General features: G+C 41.7%; 1 protein-coding gene across 6 annotated transcripts in view; it reads left to right on the top strand.

Moving 5' to 3' along the window:
• The window catches only part of SNTG1 (syntrophin gamma 1), a 452,524-nt gene that overhangs the window by 92,553 nt on the left and 339,518 nt on the right, over positions 1 to 20,453 (top strand). The window lies entirely within an intron of this gene.

Here is a 20,453-nt window from a genome sequence, read left to right as displayed (position 1 = left end):
TGTTGCTTTTGGAAATAATTTTCTAATCGATATGCCACCATTTTCCTCCCATTGTGCAGAGCCCACCTCCCCCCCACCCCCCCGCCCGCCGCCACCACAGTGAATGCATAACTGTTCCTCACATCGAAGAGAGGCTGGACCAGTGGTTACATAAGTGAGCCTCATCCAGCCAGAACCCTCCTGGAACTCTGTATTTAGGTCTCTGGCCCAGATTTTCTCAACCTCTCAGGCTGCTGTATATATAGAGTAGAATACAAATGAGTTTCAGAAGAACATAAATTATCTAAAATTATTCCCTACTGCAAAAAATAAAAGTTCAAATGTTTATTTGTAAAGATTTTCTCTGATCTTATATGCTATTTTCCATCAGTGTACATTCTTTTTCTGATATAAAAATGATACTGTATTGTTACCAAGTACAGTTTTTAGACTATTTTTCACTCCATGTATATCTTATTGATAATGATTTTGCTCCATTTGTAAGATTTTTTTAATGTCCTTGGGCCTAGAGAGAAATGATTCTGTATGTTAGGATCTTGGTCTGGAAAGTCTTCAGTGGTACCTGGGATGGACTCGAGAGGGAGCAAGCACTGGGGGACCAACACTACCCAGGATGAGCGGCAGGAGGTCCTGAACAGTGGAGACAGACGGAGATGGTAGGGAGTGCAGCATTGAAAGTGGGAGATGACCAGGAGTACATGGTGCATATGCAGTTCTGTGTCGTTTTATCACATATGCAGAATCCTGTAGCCACCACTGCACGCAATCGAGACAGAACTATTACATCACTACCGAGATTTTATATGTAATTATACGTATACAGTGTACCACCGGCAATGCCCACATACCAGTCTGTTCTCGGCATACTTTTGTCATTTCAAGAATAATATATGAAAGGTAAGATGTCACTTAGGGGTTGCCCTTCTCTGTTCAGCATACTCACCTGAGATCCGTGAAGTTGCCCTGTATATAGACAGTTAGTTCATTTTTATTAACACCCCATGGTATGGATGTACCATAGTTTCGCCATCCAGTTTTTGAACATTAGGTTGTTTTCAGTTCGTGGCTATTACAAATAAAGCTTTTGTGAGCAACTATGTACAGATATTTGTGTGGACATAAGCTTTCATTTCTCTGGGATAAATGCCCAGGACTGCACTTGCTGGGTCATATGGCAGTTGCATGTTTATTTATTTTTGTTAAGAAACTGTGAAAAATTTTTTCCAAAATGACTGTACCATTTTAACTTCCCATCATCAAGGTTTGGGGGATTCAGTTTCTTCAGGACTCTACTAGAAATTGATATATTTATTATGATATTTTTAAAAAATTAGCTATTCTAGGGAGTTCCCCATCATGGCACAGTGGAAATGGAACCGACTAGGAATGATGAGGTTGTGGGTTTGATCCCTGGCCTTGCTCAGTGGGTTAAGGATCTAGTGTTGCTGTGGCTGTGGTATAGGCCGGCAGCAACAGCTCTGATTGGACCCCTAGCCTGGGAACCTCCATATGCCGAGGGTGTGGCCCTAAAAAGACAAAGACGAAAAAAAAGAAAAAAAAATTTTAGCTATTCTAAGAGATGTGTCGTGATTTCTCGTGATCTTAAGTTGCATTTCCCTCATGGTTGATGTTGAATATATTTTCATGTGCTTATTTTTCATCTGTATGTCCTCTTTAAAGAAATGTCTGTTCATGTCTTGTGTCCATTTTCTAATTGGATTGCTCTAATTGCTCTAATTGTTGAATTATAATAGATCTTTATATGTTGCAGGTACAAGTGTTTTGTCAGATATGTGATTTGCAAATAGTTTCTCTAAGTCTATAGCTTGTATTTTCATCCTTTTAATAGAATCTTTTCTAGAGCATTTAAAAAAACTGGAGGAAGTTCAGTTTATCAGTTTTTTTTTTCTTTGTTTAATGCTTGGGGGTTTGGTTTTATGTCTAAGAATTCTTTACCAAGCCCTAGGTTTCAATGATTTTCTCCTGAGTTTTATCCTAAATATTTTATAGTTGTAGATTTCACACTTTCATCTACTGATTAATTTTGAGGGTTTTTTTGTGTGTATGGTGTTAAGGTTTAGTTAGAGGTCCATGTTTTGCCTGTGGATGTCCATTTGCCCCAGAACTATTTATTAAATAGGCAGTACTTCCTCCATTGAATTGCTTTTGCTCTTTTGTCAAACCCTCGTTGTCAGTGCACCTGTGGGTTTGTTCTGGACACTCTGTTCTGCTCCATTGATCTGTGTCAGTGTTTCTGTCACTACCAGTCTTGACTAGTACATAGTAATTCTTGAAATTGGGTGGAGTAGGTCCTCCCATTTTATTCTTCTTTTCTGAATTGTTTTAGCTATTCTTGCTTGTTTGTCTTTCCATATACATGAGAATAATTTTGCTTATATCTTCTTTAAAAAGTAGTAGGAGCATGTTTGAAATTATATTAAACTCCTATATACATTTGTGGAGAACGGACATTTTACTATGTTGAATCTTCCAGTCCAGGGACCTTGCATTTACTTATTAGATCTTTTTTGATTATTTTCAACAGTCTTTTGAAGTTTCAGCATATAATTCCTGTACAAGCTTTGTTAGATTTACACCAAAATATACTTTTAGTCGTAGTTAATGATATCCTGTTTTAAATGTCTGTTTCCATTTGTTCTTCACTAGGATAAGAAATACAATTGATTTTTGAATGTTGATCTTATATCTTGTGATCTTGCTGAACTTAGTTATGAATTTTAAACTTTTTTGAGTATGTTGCTTGGTATTTTCTACATAGACCATTATGACATCTGTATAAGGATTATTTTACAGCTAATTTTCAGCTATGTGTGCCTGATTTCCATTGCTTGCCTATTTCACTGGCTAGAACTTCCAGTTCTATGTTGAATAGTAGTGATGAGAGTGGATTTCCTTGTCTTGGTTCCAGTCTTAGAGGGAAAGTAGTATTTTATCATATTAGCTGAAAAATTGTAAAGGTTTTTTTCTTATCAAGTTGAAAGAGTTATCAATTTTTAGTTTAATGAGTTTTATGGTGAATGAATATTGAATTTTGGCAGATGCTTTTCTGCATCAATTGATATGAGCATCTGATTTTTCTTCTTTAGTGTATGGAATGGTGCAGTATCTGGATTGATTTTCAAATGCTGAATCAGCTTTGCATTCCTGGAATAAACTACACTTGATCATGGTGTGCAATTGTTTTTATATATTGACAAATCTTATTTGCTAACATATTATTAAGAATTTTTGCATGTATATGCATGAATAATATTGGTCTGTGGTTTGTTTGCATTTTCCTGGTCTGGTTTGCAATGAGAATAATACTAGGTGCATAGAATGGTTTGGGAAGTGCTGCCTTCTCTATTTTCTTTTATCCTAGTCTGGTAAGATTATGTACTTTATACTATTTCAGTTCTTTTAAATTTTTGTGTTTTTTTTCAATACAATCTGTCTTGGTATATGTGCTTATGGTTAAATGCATTTAAAAAAATGTTGTTGGGAGTGCCTGTCATGGTCCAGTGGAAACAAATCTGACTAGCATGGATGGGGACCTGGGTGCAATCCCTGGCCTTGCTCAGTGGATTAAGGATCTGGCATTGCCATAAACTCTGGTGTAGGTTGCAGACACAGCTTGGGTCTGGTGTTGCTGTGGCTGTGGTATAGGCTGGGAACCTCCAAATGCTGTGGGTTCAGCCCTAAAAAGACAAAAAAAAAAAGAATGTTTTTGGGTGGAATGTTCTGTGTATGTTGATTATCTTGGTATGATAGCGTTGGTGGGGTCTGCTTTTGCCTTTGATTCTAGTAGTTGGTGAAGGTGTGTTGTAGTCTTCCTGTGTAATTTTGGATATGTCGATTCTATCAGCTGTGCTTTGCATGTATGGGAGCTCTGTTATTTGGTACATATACACCTAGGATACTATCCTCGGTCATCAGTTCATGTCTCTTGTTAATGCAGAGTCTCCACTGCCTTTACTGCCACAGTCCCGGGTGGGGGGGAAAGGGAATGGACTTGACCTCCATGTGCCCTTCACTGAGTCCACTTGTGGGGGGCTCATTACCATACTTGGTCTTCTCTGTCCCCACCCTGGTTGGGTGTGGGGTCCCTCACCACAGCCTGAAATGTGGGAATCCAGGCCCCCACTGGGTTTGTGCTGTCATGAGTGGGGGTGGGGCCACCCTGTGGTGTTTAGCTGGAGCATAGCTGGCAAGGGCTAGAGCTAGTCTGCTCCTTTTGTGGTCTTTTGGCTCAAGAAGCCAAGTTTTTCTTGGAGCTTGTTTTTGTCTATACCCACAGGGAGTTCCAGGTGACCCACTTCTCTGGTCCCAGGATTCCAATTGTTCTTCGATCTCAAGTCCCCAGCAGGTCCACTTCCTTCTCTTCAACTTGAAGTGTCTTCTTACATTCATGTTTTATATAATGTATAGAGTTTTAGTTGTACACTGCAGCTAGGAGGCAGAAGTCAATATTTGGTTAATCTTTTAATATTGTATTTTTCATATTGTTTATCTGCTAGAAAATACAGATACCAACCACTGGTTAAAGGATGTAATCAAAATTTATTTGCCTGGTATTTAAGGCCTAATTTGCTAGAGCAGCCTGCAAAACTAGGAAGAATTTTTTTTTTTTTTGCCTTTTCTAGGGCCGCTCCTGCAGCATATGGAGGTTCCCAGGGTAGGGGTCGATTTGGAGCTGTAGCCACTGGCCTACGCCAGAGCCACAGCAATGAGGGATCCGAGCTGCGTCTGCCACCTACACCACAGCTCACGGCAATGCCGGATCCTTAACCCCCTGAGCAAGGCCAGGGATCGAACCCTCAACCTCATGGTTTCTAATCAGATTCGTTAGCCACTGTGCCACGATGGGAACTCCAAAACTAGGAAGCATTTTACTTACTAGATCACTGGTTTATTATAAAAAGATGTAACTCGGGACAGCATGATGGAAGAGAGGCAGAGGGCAGGTGTGGGAAGGAACATGGAGCTTCCACGCCCACTGGAGGCTCTCCTGTCTGGGCACCACTACGTGGCCCACCCCTGCATTCCTCTACCCTCCATCTGAGATTTTTGTTACATGCACAGTTAAGTCACCCACCTTTGACCATTGAGCTCAGTCTTCAGCCCTCCCCTCCCCAGAAGTTGGGGGTTGGGACTAAAAGTTCCAACCTTCTAATCCCTAGGTTGTCCCCTTTGGCAACCAGCCCCCATCCTTAGGTGAGACCCCAAATCGGCTCATTAACATAACAAAAGATCTCTCTATCACTCTCAATATTTAGGAAATTACTAGAGGTTTGTGCCAGAAATGGAAATGAAGACCAAACATCTATTTCTTATAAATCATAATAGCATTTCATCTCATTTCATGCTTAAGTGATGAGTATGTTTTAGACAACGAAATAAGATGTTGCAGATGAAACATAATGCTAGGTAAAAGTAATTGATTTTTCTCAATAATCATAGTTGATATATACCCAATATTCCTCACACTCCTTAGACTAGAGAAGGTGCTCTATAATCTCTTGAATTGGTTAGTCATAAAAGGGAAAGTGTGAACAGTAAGAAGAGAAAATGAACCTTCAGCAGTCACTACTTTGATTGTGATAAAAAGATAATTGCATTCTTTGGTGGTAGAAGTCATAGCTCAAGGAAAAAGAGTGATGAGGATGAAAGATTTTCCTTTGACTGTTAAAATAGCATAATAATCTTAGTAATCGGGCACAAGTTACCTAAGAATCTTGACTTTGAGAGTTATCAGAGTGTTTTTCCTTCTCAATTCAAATAACTACAGAAACTGGACCATCAAACTTGCTGCCAGAATGCTTGCAAAGTGTTAGAAGAAAACTTGAGAACAGGCAAGAGGAGTAATGAAAAGCACACTCCTGTGTTCATTTCATTAGAAGAACAAGAGGTATGGCATTGCGGCTGCAGCTTTTTCAGACTTGCTTTTTTTTTTTTTTTTGTCTTTTTGCCATTTCTTGGGCCACTCCCATGGCTTATGGAGGTTCCCAGGCTAGGGGTTGAGTCAGAGCTGTAGCCACCGGCCTACGCCAGAGCCACAGCAACACGGAATCCGAGCTGCATCTGCAGCCTACACCACAGCTCACGGCAACGCCGGATCCTTAACCCACTAAGTAAGGCCAGAGATTGAACCCACAACCTCATGGTTCCTAGTCAGATTTGCTAACCACTGAGCCACGACAGGAACTCCCAGACTCGCTTCTTAGTCTACCTGCAAAACAGACTAGTTGTCTAAGCTCCTAGAAGCATCCTTTTACTGTTGGAAAGGCTGAAATACAAGGCTAATGCCAGCGTTGTTAAAGCAATGGGAACGCTGCTGTTTTGCAATTGCTGGAGCAGGGAGAGCACCGGCTACTCAATGGGGTGCATTTTGAGTAGAGGAGTCTCAGCACTCACTTGGTTTGAGCCTCTGCCTGAAGCCTGGGGTTTTATACCACCCTGGATCATCTGATGCTTTAGAAATTAGTGCCATCTTCTGGAAGCAGTCTTTGCAAGTCTTAGATGACCAAGATGTGGAGTGACATGGGTCATGCATCAGCAGGACAGTCTTCCTCAGTCCCCTTCCAGTGATGGAGGGCTTGGGCGGAACCACCTGCAGTCCAGGTGTGCCTGCTGGCTGTACCATGTGCTCACAGTTTCTACTAGAAGTAAGCCTCCCCCCTCTCCTTTGCCAATTTGGTATTTCCTGGGGGCTGGCTCCTTTCTTAGCACCCCAGGCACCAGAGTCTTCCTGGACCTCCTGAGGGGAAGCCTTGCTGGCCCTCCCAGGGAGCGCTGGGCTTTCTGTAGCGTTTCCCCCTGGAAGCACAGCTCCTCAAACAGAGTTGATGTTATTTGTTGACTAGATGAGCCACACTTCCCAGCTTTGTCCTTGTGCTTGCCCAGGAGCAATTTTCCACTGACTCTTCCCCCTCGTGGCCGCCCTTTATCCTTTTCTCCAACTTCCCTTTGAGATGAAGCCTCTCACCTCTTCACCTTCCTGTCTTGTTTTCAGGTGTAAGTTTGGACCCTTGTAGTCTCATTTCCCCGAGTCCATTTCCTAGAGGTGGCACATGCATAAAAATGTGAAAGTTTCAGAAAGACACTAGTCTGATACTTTGGGGGTTGTCAAAATTCTCACCTTTTTGGTGTGAAAACGAATACTGTATCCAGGGAAAACCACAGTCTGCCCTCAGTGTTGAGCTCAATTAAACTTGTGATCATTTGTCACCGAGATTCCAAATTCAGGCAAAGGAAATCATTCTGGGCTTCTGCCCACCATCACAGGTCCTTATGGATAACTGTCCCAGGCACCCAGTTTAAAAGCACAGTGAAGCCAAGGAAGACATTGGCGATCGGACTAGAAAGGCTAACCTGACGGCAAGGGGCCAGATGGAGTTCCTCAGAGAGATCCGGGTTAATTGCTAGGACAGAGGTCCAAGCACGGCCTGCACCTGCAATAATCAACCTAAAGGACACGTTGGCGATGCCAATTTGGGGTTCATATTGGAGCTTCAGTGAGAAAAAAAGCACAGGAAGAGGTGGGTTACGAAGAATTAGCATCACGACATTTAGAACATCTGGTCTCCTTAAGCCTGGCTTCCTCCTCACAGCAGATTTGCTCAGGGTGATATAAGAGGTGGAATCAGTGGGACATCGCAGTGATATGGATTAAAAATAATTAGACTGGTTGCATATGAACATGCAGTATGAGTTAAATGGGTCATATTTCACTCGTATGCTTTCACATACCGAATCTACCTTGAACACTACAAAAAGGCTGCAAGGTAGATAAGCATCTTGGTATTGACTGGAAAAGGACACTTTTTCTATCTCTGCAGCTTTGCACACTCTTTTTGGTTCGGTTAGTGTGCCATGCTCAGTGTCACTCTTGACTCTGGGCCCCTTCTTTCCTCAGCTTGAGACTGTCTTCCCCACCCCGACTCTCACTGGGTCCATGCTTATTCCTTCGTTAAGCTCCCTTCTAGATTTATCATTTTCTCCAGGTGCCTCCAGAGCCTGGGGTGAGTTGCTCTCAGAAGTGTTTCCCCTGTCGTCCCACTTACACGCCATCAAAGTGTTTCCTTGTTCCTCTCCTCACTAGCCAGGGAATCTCCATTCAGCAAGGGGAAAATCTCATGTGTTAAGGCAGCCCAGCTCCCAGGATACGCCTGTGCATCACAGACAGGTGATAACACCTGTAGGATGAGCCGATGGCAGAGCTGATTATTTATTTTGTGAATTTAACACCCTCAAAACCAAGCTCCTTTTCTTCAGCCATAGCAAGCATTCTCTGCAAGTCTAGAAGACCTTGTTTTCATTTACTCAAAAGTATTATATCATTTTCTATTTTGCCTAAAATTGTGTTCTAACAATAGGTATTGTTCCCAAGCAGACAGCTTCTTCTGGGACTACATACTTATGAAATATACAAGAAGTTATGTAAGAATAAATGAGTTATGATTACATAACCTGCAGTTTTGAGAAGTGAGTACCTACGTAAATTTGTTATACAAGTTCATCTGTCTGCTGGTACTTAACAGCTCATTTAAACAGTGGATACATAGCTGTTTCCTAACCATCTTCTCAGCGTCAAGTGGTTCTGACTCCTCTTCTAATGAGGATCATGTGTCGACTGGGTTCCACAGCCAGTGTGTTTATTTCATAAGTTTAGGAAATCATCAGCGCTGTGTGCATTTCCACCCTTTAATTGTATAATTTTGGTAAATTACAGATAGCTTCAAAGTTGTTATTTTAACAAAGGGTATGTCTAAGGTTTTTGATAAGTGAATAGTAAACCAGTGCTTCTCAAATTTTTTTTCATGTGAATCATCCTAGAATTTTGTTAAATAGAAATTCACATTTAGAAGGTCTGGGATGAGGCCTGAGAATCTGTGTTTTTTAACAGCTGTCTGGGATGGCCTGTGTGCCAGCTGCTGGACAGGGACCCTGCAAGGGAGTTCTTACCTGCTTCTCTCACGTTTCATAACACTTAAAATGGAATTCATAGTAGGTTTAGTAATAAAAATTCTGGAGATGAATAGTTAGAATGTTAGTGCATCTTATTATTTCTGTTAATGTGAATTAAATTTATTCTGGTCCTCCCAGTACCCATTAGGTGTCTTGAAAGAGCGTATGTGGCATGAGTTTTAAAGCCAGATTCCTAGGATTTGATTTCTGGATCATCCTTCAGGGGCTGGTGTCCGTGAAAGAGCTCATGACTTGTTTTATAGTTACTAGTGGTGGGCTACCTGCTAACCTAAGTTCCCTTAATGGAGTGATTTTCAGGAAAATGGGTAAATCCACATAAAATGGCAATAAGCATGGGATGTGGTCATTGTAATAGCAATGTCTCCCTTTAGAGACACTAGAAGAATTGTCGTGCTGAGGGATGAAGATGGTTGCCTGCTCAAACCTTCGCCTGATGTTTCAACCCCCGATGCATGGGGCCTGACCCACCCAGAGAGCCCATGCACTCATCTTCAGTGTGCTTCTAAGACCACGTGGGGACTTCCCCACCTCAGCCTCACCTTCTCCTGTGGATTCCAGCAGGACAGCCTCCTCTTCCTCCCACACGCTGCTGGTTCGGTGCTTGAGCTCCGGCCAGCTGGCTCCCTGGCTTTCACCTCTTCAGGTGGAAAATGTGACCCTCCTGACTCCTGTGCTTACCTTGCATCTCTGTGTACCCCTTAGTAGACAACACACCATCCAGGGAGCCTAGGTTCTGTCCCCGTACTTACCTGAATCTAGGGACATGTAGATGCATCTGCGTCTCCGCGTGTCCCCTGGTAGACAACTCACCATCCATGGGGCCTCTTTCTGGGCTGGAGGAATTCCAGGGTACACTGTTCCATGGGTCCTTCCCACTGCCCTTGTCCTGTAGTTCTCATTGTGCAACCCAGACCTGCGAGCACTCACGGCCACAGCAAGTGTGGACAACGTGAGGGGGCCGCTCACCACCCGCTGACCATCCTGCATCTGGGGAGCCCAGCTTCCTCCTTCCAAGCCTCCTGGGCCTTAGGGTTTAAGCCCCCAGGACCCACTTAGCCTGATCTCTGTTAAATGCATTCCTATTATGTTGGCCTCAGGCCAGTTCACATGCATTTGGATAATTTATCCATCAATGAATTTGCTGTTCCTCTAATTTTGTGTCAATGGTTAAAAAAAAAAAAACAACTATGTGTTATCAAAGTCTCATCTAAATTCAAGTCTAAAATCCTTTGACGGAGAATTCTAAAGACACCGAGAGAGTGATTAGTATTTCTTTAAGTAATTTTATAAAGTTATGATTATCAAAAAAGGTTTATAATAACTAATTTTATTTACAGATCCTTTTCCAGACCAGTAGTTTAGTCTCACCAGAAGGTATCATTGGATATTTATTTAATGGGAATCACTTAGTTATAGACTCACCAGTCTTTTTAATTTTCTTCATTTCCATCCTGCTGCTCGATTCTTGGTTATTTAAGTTCCATTTGTGTGTGTGTGTATGTGTGTGTATGTGTGTGTGTGTGTGTGTTTACTAAGTTCCTAAAGAAAACAGACAGTAAGTTTAAGACTTTCTAATCAGCAGATTTTGCTGGAGATCTGGCAGGAGATCTGGAGATCAAGTGATTGCACATTAATTCTAGTTACTTTCTGCAATTATTTATACATTCCAATATTTTATTTCCTTCCATTTCTCCTCTTAACATTTGGCTGTAATGATAGAGAAAAAAATAATGGGCTTAAATCTGGCAAGTTTATGAGTATCGCCTACGATTTTAATATCTCCTTCTGTTCAGGGTTCCGACAGCACAGGGCCTGCCTGTGTTGGCAGTGAGACTCAGTTAAAACTGCTCCTGGTGGGCGGGACCTCACTGCTGGGAACAAGGCAAGGTGCGGAGGTGGGGCTGGAATCCTTGTGGCTGGGCCCCACCCAAAGGGCGAGGGAGGCAGTGCCCATCAGGCAGGTGATACCCTGCTAGACAGCATGACGCCCCAGACTCTGCTGGGCCAGCACCAAGGGGCAGGAGCATCTTCGTGCAGACCCACTTGGGTTACTCAGTGTGTGTCTCCCGCCTGGCAGAGGGGCCCATCCTGGCCCCTGGGGCTGCTCAAAACTTTCCCCGTGATGCCTGTGCCCAGCCGGACCAGACGGGGCTCTGTGTCCCCACCTGTGTGTCTCTGTGCTTCCTGTCTGTCACTGGCTCAGAAGAGCCACAGGGGCCCCTGCCTCCATCCAAGAGGTCACCTGGCTGGGTTTATTGCACCTGATAAATAACTCTCGGAATACAAACAAGGTTTAATTATCAGGCCATTTCCTTGTAAAATGGGGGTACTGGCACAGGCAAGGCTCCAGTCAGGGTTGTTGTCTGATGCCTTTTATGCAGATCTAGTCCAAATGAGCTTATCATCCTTCCCGTTATCCTTCCCCACACATTTCTGTAGTTACTTACTTCTCCGCATTCGTGGTATATTCCCTGTTACCCATATCAACTCTTGTTATTGGATCCCTGAGTTCTTTAGTAGATGTGAATTCTCTCATTTCTGTGCTTCTGGTTTATGGCAAATAGGTCATATTTGTATTGGATCTTTTCTGGTAGCATGGTTGACATAAACTCAAATTCTAGAGTCATAAGCCATGATTCAAAAGACGTCACACTTGCTTTTTGTTAACTGACAAGTGTGGGCGGGTGGAGGTGACCTCGCCTTTCACGGCTCCTTGCAAAGCAGAGCCATCGCCGCGGCTGTGGCCAGTGCCGTGTGAGGTGTCGATGTCCATGTGTCCCTGAGGAAGTTACCCCAGGGGCAGCACACACCAAGTTTCTGAAATGAGAACTAAGAGGAATCATGGAGAGTCAAGGCCTGTGCGGCCTGGAAAACCCAAGTGGGAAGGCGAGCTGGGGGCAGGAGGTGCATAGACCCGGCGCTGCACCAGTCCCATGGCCGGTCGGCCTGTGCTCTTTGTGGCCAGCTGGGCGCACTCTTGTCTCAGCCTCACCTGAACTCACCTGAACTCACCTGCACTGGGCGTGTGCCCACCTTTTGGTTCAGGTAGAATAGACCTTTGCACCAAACATGAAAGCCCTTCACGTTTAACTCCACACCTTTGGTTTTGTCAGAATCATATTTGTCACATGTGGTTAGAAATAATGTTTTTGCTATGAAGCTTATTACAACTTTTTTCCTGTCCTGTTATTGGGCACTCACTGTCTTATTAAGCATTTATGATTGGTGTAGATTAATCACACTAGAGGTCCTAATCTGTTAACAGTCACTTGAACTGCAGTCACCCTATAAAAATTGAGATTTATCCGAGAAGAGGGACCTGTGATTAAGCTAATCTAGGGGTTAGTAGGTATCTGTAAGGAAGCCATCAGGCAACTTCAGATTGTGAGATATTCTCCATCATCAGCTGTTTCTTGGGCTAATACATGAAATGGCAGGAAAGAGGAGACAGTTATAGATAAAGGGGATAAGAAAAAAAGCAAATAAATGCAAATATCAGTCTTGTTTAGCCACGGATTTAAACAAAATAATGATAAAAACACATCTACGTGGCTTTTAGGGAAAACTTCAAAATGAGTTGAGTATTAGATGGTATTTAGCTGTTGTAACCAATTTTATTACGTGTTTTCATGATGTCTTTTTTTTAAATTCCTTTTCTGTTAAAACATACAGATATTCACAGTTGAAAGAAAATGGTATCAAACAAATACTGTAAAATTCAGCAAAAACTAAAAAAGGGGGAATGAGAGAATGGCTGGCTAAGTGCTGATGGCTGTTGGAAGTGACCGGTGGAGATAGGCTGGGTCATTGCATTATTCTAATTGTGAATATTTTCAAACATTTTCATTATAAAACATATATAATCAACTAACAAAGAGAATGTTGCTAACAGATTTAAACATTTTATCTTCTAAGATTAATGTTAAGCTGTGACCTTCAAAACTCAGGGTTTCTGGTGAAGGTAAATCAGAAAGTCACTGTGACGCTCAGAGATAAGAGGCAGGAATGAGAACTGTATTGAGTGAGAAAAATAGACATCACTTTGGGTTTAAAAGAGGTGGGCTCAGTAGAAGTGTTAATGTCAAGGTGTAGTTATTCTCTTTTAAATCAGCGTGATTGCATTTAAAAATGTCAGTACTCCTTTTACAATTTATACCTTCTTTTATTCTGGCCTCAGGAACTCTAAGGGACTGTGGAACCACAATTGTGTTCTAATTGAAAAGCAGTAGCCCCCCTCCTGATTCATGCCTGTGTCTGCTACGGAATTCGATCCTGGATTTGGTGTTTGATTCTCTTTCTTTTCTGAAATATGCAAGCTGATTTTTCCTTCTAATGAGTTCGGCCAAGTGGAAACCATCAGTCTCCATTGTCTCCTGCAGGAGGGGTTTCTGCTGCTGATGGAGGTGGCTTGGACCCTGCCTCTATGTCACACTCTTGGCTGTCTCTACCTTGTCCTATATTTTCAGTCTTTTCTTCCAGTTCTTTGACATAAGCATTAACACAGGAGATAATATTGCTAATCAATTTCCTTTGCCCTCAGTATACAGTAAGTAAATATAATTTTCCCACCAACCTCCTTCTGGGTCTGTTCCCATCTCTCCAGGCCCAGGAGGCCCCTTGAACACCCTTCTTCTCCCCCGTTTCCTTTCCCCTCGGTTGACCACTACCGTGTCCCCAGTCTTAATCCTTTCAAGCTCCTTTTCATGTGGCTAGTTGAAAGAGCTTTCAGAAATAAACTATGGCCATAATTCTGTTGACTTATAAACCTTCAGGGTGCCTACTTTACAGTTATTATAGTTTGAACCCTCATATATGGGATATGGCTGAATGTGTCCCCTCAAAATTCAAGCTCTGGCCCCCAGTACCTCACATGTGACTGTTGGGTCTTTTTAGAGCTGATAGGCTCAAAATGAGGTCATTTGGATGGGCCCTAATCCAAATGTATGGTGTCTTTATAAGAAGGAGAATTAGGACACAGGTACTAGACACACGCAGGTACAGAGAGAGCAGCATGAGGACACAGTGAGGAGAAGGCCACCAGAAGCCACAGGGGGCCTCACAGAAGCCACCTGCCAGTGCCTGGTCCTGGACTTGAGCTTTTAACCATGTCGTCACCCAGTGGGTGGCTCCTGCAAGGCAAAGAACCTGGCAGACTGGTACTTAGGGTTTTCCATGTTTCGACCAGTCACCTTTCCAGCTTCTCCTGCTGGTGCCTTTCCTGCCTCCTTCGCACCAGACCTGCCCTGACGGCGCTTCAGGCTCCCCTTCTTCCTTGGCTCTGCGCCCTTGCCCATGTCCTTTGAAGCATGCTTCTCTCCAGAGTCAATTTGTTCCCCCTTCAGGCTTTTGCTCAAATCACACTTCGTTAGGAAAGTTGTCCTCATTTCTAGACAAGTTTAGGTCTTTCTGGTTCTTATTGCTACATCACATTACATTCCCTCTTTCACTACATCGGTCATAGGCTTTCTGTACGGTGACTTAATTAGTGGAAATTTTGACTGGGCTAGATTGAAAGCTCAATGATGTCAGAATATCCTCGATGCTTTAGGAGTTCAGAACTGAGATGAATGTTGGAAGACCATATGGGAGAGGGTTGTGGTTACCAAAATTGCAAGAAGCTATTTGAGGCTTTCTTGGAAAAAAAATTCCGAAACTTAATAGCTGTTTGAAATAGATGTATTTTATATTTTTAAAGAAAGCAATAAAGTTTCTGGAACTTAATGAGTTCTTTCCTGAAGAGGCTCTTTTAGGCATCAGTTCTTAGCTCCTTGTGACAAAATATAATTTCCCTGATAGGTGACACTTTATCACTTAATTGAAGACCCATGCAATTTCAACTGATAAGTTTTACAGGGTTTAAATAAAAGCATGTTAAGCTTCATTATTTATGGAATTGATAACAATAATTTAACTCCTTAGTCATTTTGTGTGGGTCATGCTTTATATTCTGAAAGCACTAAACATGTGAATATAGTAGAATTAAGAAATTGGAAAGATGTATTAACTTTGCTATTAGAAATGCATCCATTTTCATGTCAATTACAGTATTTTAGGGGCAAACTAAAGCAAATGTTTTATAGAGCTGAAATCGTGATAATTAATATATGCTTGCTTTTTTAAAAAGATAATTGGTTTTATCTTCCTTTTCTTTTCTTTTCTTTTCTTTCTTCTCTCCCATTTGATTATTTTCCTTCCAGCTACTGTAAAAGAATGAAGATAGCACAATTATTTTACACTTTTTCAAATGTTAATATGCAAAATAATCACTTAGGGAGGGCTTGGTAAAACCTACACTTTGCATCATCAGCAGATGCTCCATTAGCAAGGCTGGGTGAAGCCAGGAATCTAAATTTTTATAAGCACTGAGAATGGACTTGATAGATAGTATCCATTTACAGAAACCCTAAAGGGTGCTGGAATTATATCTTGTGTAGCAGGAAGTTAAATGAGAATTTTTGATTAAAACAGAAATGTATAATATACATGACATATCAGCTCAGCCAAAATAAAAATTTTAAAAGAGCTGCTGGAGTGAACTGTAAGTTCCTTTACCCCCAAGCTTGTGCGAGTGGTCTCAACACGACCATTCCTAAGCTGACCCTGAGTCCTGACCGTTAAAGGAACATAGAGGACAAGTGTCTGACTTGTGCCCAGACAATCTAGAAGATGGGACACTGGTGGTTCCTCTTTCAAAGGCAGAACTAAGATGGCTTGGGAGCACACTGCACTTCCAGTCTGTCAGGGAGTAAAACATGGGGATACACCCCCCAAAAAAAACAACAGTGTGGGCTTATGGGGCAAGCCAGCATCCTGAGAGTTATGCATTACCCACCTCATACTAAGGCTAGACCCATGTCAGTGAGGATCTTTAAGAGCCACTAGAGAATTAATAAGCTTTAAACATCTCCAGGTCTAGAGAAAGATAAATCATCTTATGATAACATCAGTTCCATAAGAATTTTATTATACTTCTGATATCTGCCTGCATGCTGCTACCTCCACATAACAAGGAAAAATATTTTAAAAAAATTATAATTTGGGAGTTCTCGTCATGGCACAGCAGAAACAAATCCGACTAGGAATCATGAGGTTGTGGGTTCAATCCCTGGCCTCACTCAGTGGGTTAGGATCTGGTGTTGCGGTGAGCTGTGGTGTAGGTTGCAGACAAGGCTTAGATCTGGCATTGCTGTGGCTGTGGCATAGGCTGGCAGCTGTAGCTCTGATTAGACCTGTAGCCTGGAAACTTCCATATGCTGTGGGCGCAGCCCTAAAAAGAGAATAGACAATAAATAAATAAATAAATAAATAAATAAAAATTATAAAGTTATAATTGTAACTTAGGGGCAGGCAAAAGAGAGAAGGACTTTGTCTCCCTCTGTCCTTGCAGAGGCCAGTTCACAACTAGGGAAAAAAGAAGATGCACATTTAGATCAAGTTTATTGCCTGGGGTATAACATGGAGTTAGACGTATTTAATCCCTAAGTTGAGAATGTGTTACACAATTACAAATAAATTTCCAGTTGTTCAGTGTATTAAATATGATATTTGCAAAGTACTTAGAATAGTGTCTGAAATATAGGAGACCTATGTTGATAAATACTCAAAAATGATAGGTACGTAGAGTAATAGGGAGACTATAGGAGCAAGTTTATGTGTTGTAATGATCACGTTATTTAAATGAGTTGCCTCACAAAGTGACTGTCCTAGAGTAGGATGAAGACTGGGTAGTTATCAAACCCCTAAACTTCCTTCAGGCACTAAACCCTATGGCCTGGGATTCTATTAGGGCAAAAGAGATGAGGAGAGGAGCTGCATGATAGAAAGACCTCCCCCCCGCCGCCAGGCAGCCAGGGTATTTGGGCTCTGACTCTAGATCTGCTAGAAACAATTTTCAGGATCTTGGACAGGTAACCAGAGCTCTAACAACTCCCTCTTTGTTTAAAGAAAAACTCAACTGCAATTGGGGTTAGCAAATCTTTCCGTGAACCATCAGAACGTGAGGAGTTTAGCTGTGAGGGACCGTGTGGGATCTACTGCAGTAGTAACTCGCCGTCATTGGGCATTTAGCAAGGAAGCAGCTACAGACAACGCATCAACCAGTGGTCCTGTGCCTGAGATCCCAGAACTGCTTTATGGACTCTGAAATAAAGATTTTATGTAATTTTCACTTTTTATAAAATATTATTCTTTTTCAAATTAAAAATATCAAATATAAAAATCATTCTTAGCTCAAAGACCATTAAAAGTAGATGGCGGGGAGTTCCCATTGTGGCAGTGTGGAAGCGAACCCAACTACATCCATGAGGGTGTGGTTTCGATCCCTGGCCCAACTCAGTGGGTTAAGGATCCAGCATTGCTCATCAGCTGTGGTGTAGGTCATAGACATGGCTCAGATCTGGTGTTACTGTGACTGAGGTGTAGGCTAGCAGCTCCAGCTCTGATTTGACCCTTAGCTTGAGAACTTCCATATCTGGTGGTGTGGCCAAAAAATAAATAAATAAATAAAAATAAAAATAAAGTGCCCTTGGAATGGATTAGCAATGAGATCCTGCTGTGTAGCACTGGGAACTATGCCTGATCACTTATGATGGAGCATGATAATGGGAGAAAAAAGAATATATACATGTATGTGTAACTGGGTCACCATGCTGGACAGTGGGAAATTTACAGAACACTGTAAATCAGCTATAATGGAGAAAATAAAAATCATTATATTAAAGAAAAAGATGGCAGACTAGATTCAGTGCTGTGGCCAGAGTTTTCTGACTCCTAAATTAGATTATTTCCAAGAACAGTTGTATTCTCAAATTCCTGATTCTGTTAGTTTGACTGCTGTTCTCTCTGATGTGCTTTCTTGCCTCTCTACCTACATCCCAATTTCTACCCATCTATCTGCTTTCTTCCTGCAAACCACCTATAGCTGCAGGCTCATAAGTTTTGAAGGGCAGTTGCAAAGATATTGCATTCTTTCTCTGATATTAAACTTCTCTTCATTTATCAAATGGTTAATTCGCCTCATTTCAATATATCCTTCTGAAACCTATAATCATGTATGACTGGGTCATCTTGCTGTACAGGAGAAAACTGACAGAACACCATAAACCAGCTATAATGGAAAAAAATAAAAATCATTTAAAAAATTAAAAAAAAAACCATAGCCAACATAGTTCTAAAGTGAATATAAATATGGCCAAGACTTGGACCAAGAATAATCATTCATTAAACTAAATTTAGTTATATAAATCAAAAAATGAAATCTTATTTACACATAGAGAGCAAAGAAAACCTCAGTATTTTCTTGATATTTATAAATACTATTACTTAAAATAAATGATAGTGCAGTCTTTGCATCATTTCCACTTTTCTCATATATATCTAATATGTTGATGTGTTACAACTTATCCTGCTTCCACTTTTACCTCATGGGAATTGCTGCTTCTTCATTGTCAAGTTATTAGCTTATTATAATGATTTTTAGAATTACTTATCCATATTAATTTTGCTCTAGCTAGACTTTGCTGCTCCCCCCAATTTAAAGTGTCATTATATTAGGAGGATAAGTTACTTTATTTGCATGCCCTAAATTCCAAATTTTTTACTCACATTCTGGTTTGTAGGAATGTTAGATATTGTTACCATATGTGATAAAAGGCTAAAAGAGACATAATTCTAATTTCAGCACAGAGCCTAAATATTATCATTTACCTATAGGCAGAACCACTATAAAACTATGTTTCTAAAAATTTTAAGTTAAAAAATTTGTTTTATGTGCAATGTGGGGGATAAAATTTAGATTCTAGGAAAGAGTTAAAATATAATTATAATGTAAATGTATATGTATATGCTGTGTAGAACCATGCGTTAATGTAGTCACTGTGCACTTGACTTTTAAAGAGATCATATAGCAAAGTCTCTCTGGTTCTCTCCTGACCCATCGCTGCCATCGTGCCCAGGCCACCATCTTTTCATTTCTATATCACTCAACGAACTCTTAAGCTGTTTCCCAGTTTGTTCCTATAGAATCATTTTTCATCCCTTTGCCAGAATATTCATTGTCATCTCCGCTTTTCTCAGAGTCTCCATTTTTTCAGGAAATGTCCAGGTTTCTTAACATGGTTCTAGAATAACCTGTCCCCACCCATCTTCCCAGCCTCAGTTCTTAGAACTTCTATTTCTCCTTGTGGCTGAACCATCATAGGGTCAGATCTTGCTTTTTTTCCTTTTTTTTCTTTTCTTTTTCTCTTTCTTTCTTTCTTTCTTTCTTTCTTTCTTTCTTTCTTTCTTTCTTTCTTTCTTTCTTTCTTTCTTTCTTTCTTTCTTTCTTTCTTTCTTTCTTTCTTTCTTTCTTTTTGCTTTTTAGGGCCACACCTATTGCATATGAAAGTTCCCAGGGGGGTTGAATTAAATTGGAGCTACAGCTGATGGCCTACAACCATGGCCACAGCAACTTGGCATCTGAGCCAAATCTGCAACCTACACCACAGCTCATGGCAACGCTGAATCCTTAGCCCACTGGGTAAGGCCAGGGATTAAACCCAAGTCCTCATGGATCCTAGTCGGGTTCGTTAACTGCTGAGCCACGAAAGGAACTCCAGGGTCAGATCTGTCTTAAATTCATCGAGTGGGCTGTGCTCCTCAGTCATTCCAGATGTGACTGTGACTCAGACTCAGTCTCTTTCCCACCTTGACATCAGTTGCTTCTCTGGCCCCTCAGGCTGACCTCTACTGAATAGTCAGGAACAGATGGAGCCGCTGGTGCTTCTAGAGGTTTTCCCCTGGTCTCCCTAAACTTGGGCCTTGTCCTTGTTACTTTCTTATAACAATGTGCTCAATGTCCCTCGTCCCTGCAGTGTTGGTCCTGGGAGAATGGAATCACTCCGATTTCATTACAGCTTTCTTTGAAAAAATCTTTTGCTCAGTGGATTTTTTGGAATGACTAATGGAATGCCATCTGAAAGAGGACCTCCAGGCATTCAGTAACCTTGGAAGGCTTGATCATGCTCTGGTTCCTTGGCTCCTTTCTGTCTTTTGGTGAAGGGTCCGTGTCGGGAGGCTCCATTGTGCCAGGGGATGTGGGGCAGGGAGGAACGCAGATGGACTGTCCCATGTGGGCAGTCTGCCAGCATCTCTAAGCTGACTCTCCTCACCTAGAACAGGCATGGTGACACCTGCAAGAATGCAGGATGAAGAGAAATGTGTAAATCAGGCCAGTTTAGGAAGCTGTCCTTCCCCTCCCCGCCTCTGCTCCCCTGCCTGTCTCCTCCCCAGCCTAGAAAAAGGGCACCTCCGAGCTTTGTCACAACACACAGCCCATCCTTCCTCTCTCACAACAAAATTTGCGCTATTTCTAAACAAGAGGTATAGAGACAAATGCATCGCACATCACTGTATTTTGTAATGTTTTAAAAATTATTTTAATCGATTAAGTTATGCCTATTTTCCTTGGAAAATATACTTTACCACCT

This window comes from Phacochoerus africanus, chromosome 6 (assembly GCF_016906955.1).
Source record: "Phacochoerus africanus isolate WHEZ1 chromosome 6, ROS_Pafr_v1, whole genome shotgun sequence".
Classification (NCBI taxonomy): Eukaryota; Metazoa; Chordata; class Mammalia; order Artiodactyla; family Suidae; genus Phacochoerus; species Phacochoerus africanus.
Note: the sequence above shows the minus strand (reverse complement) of the source record. Positions and strands in the feature narration are given on the sequence as shown.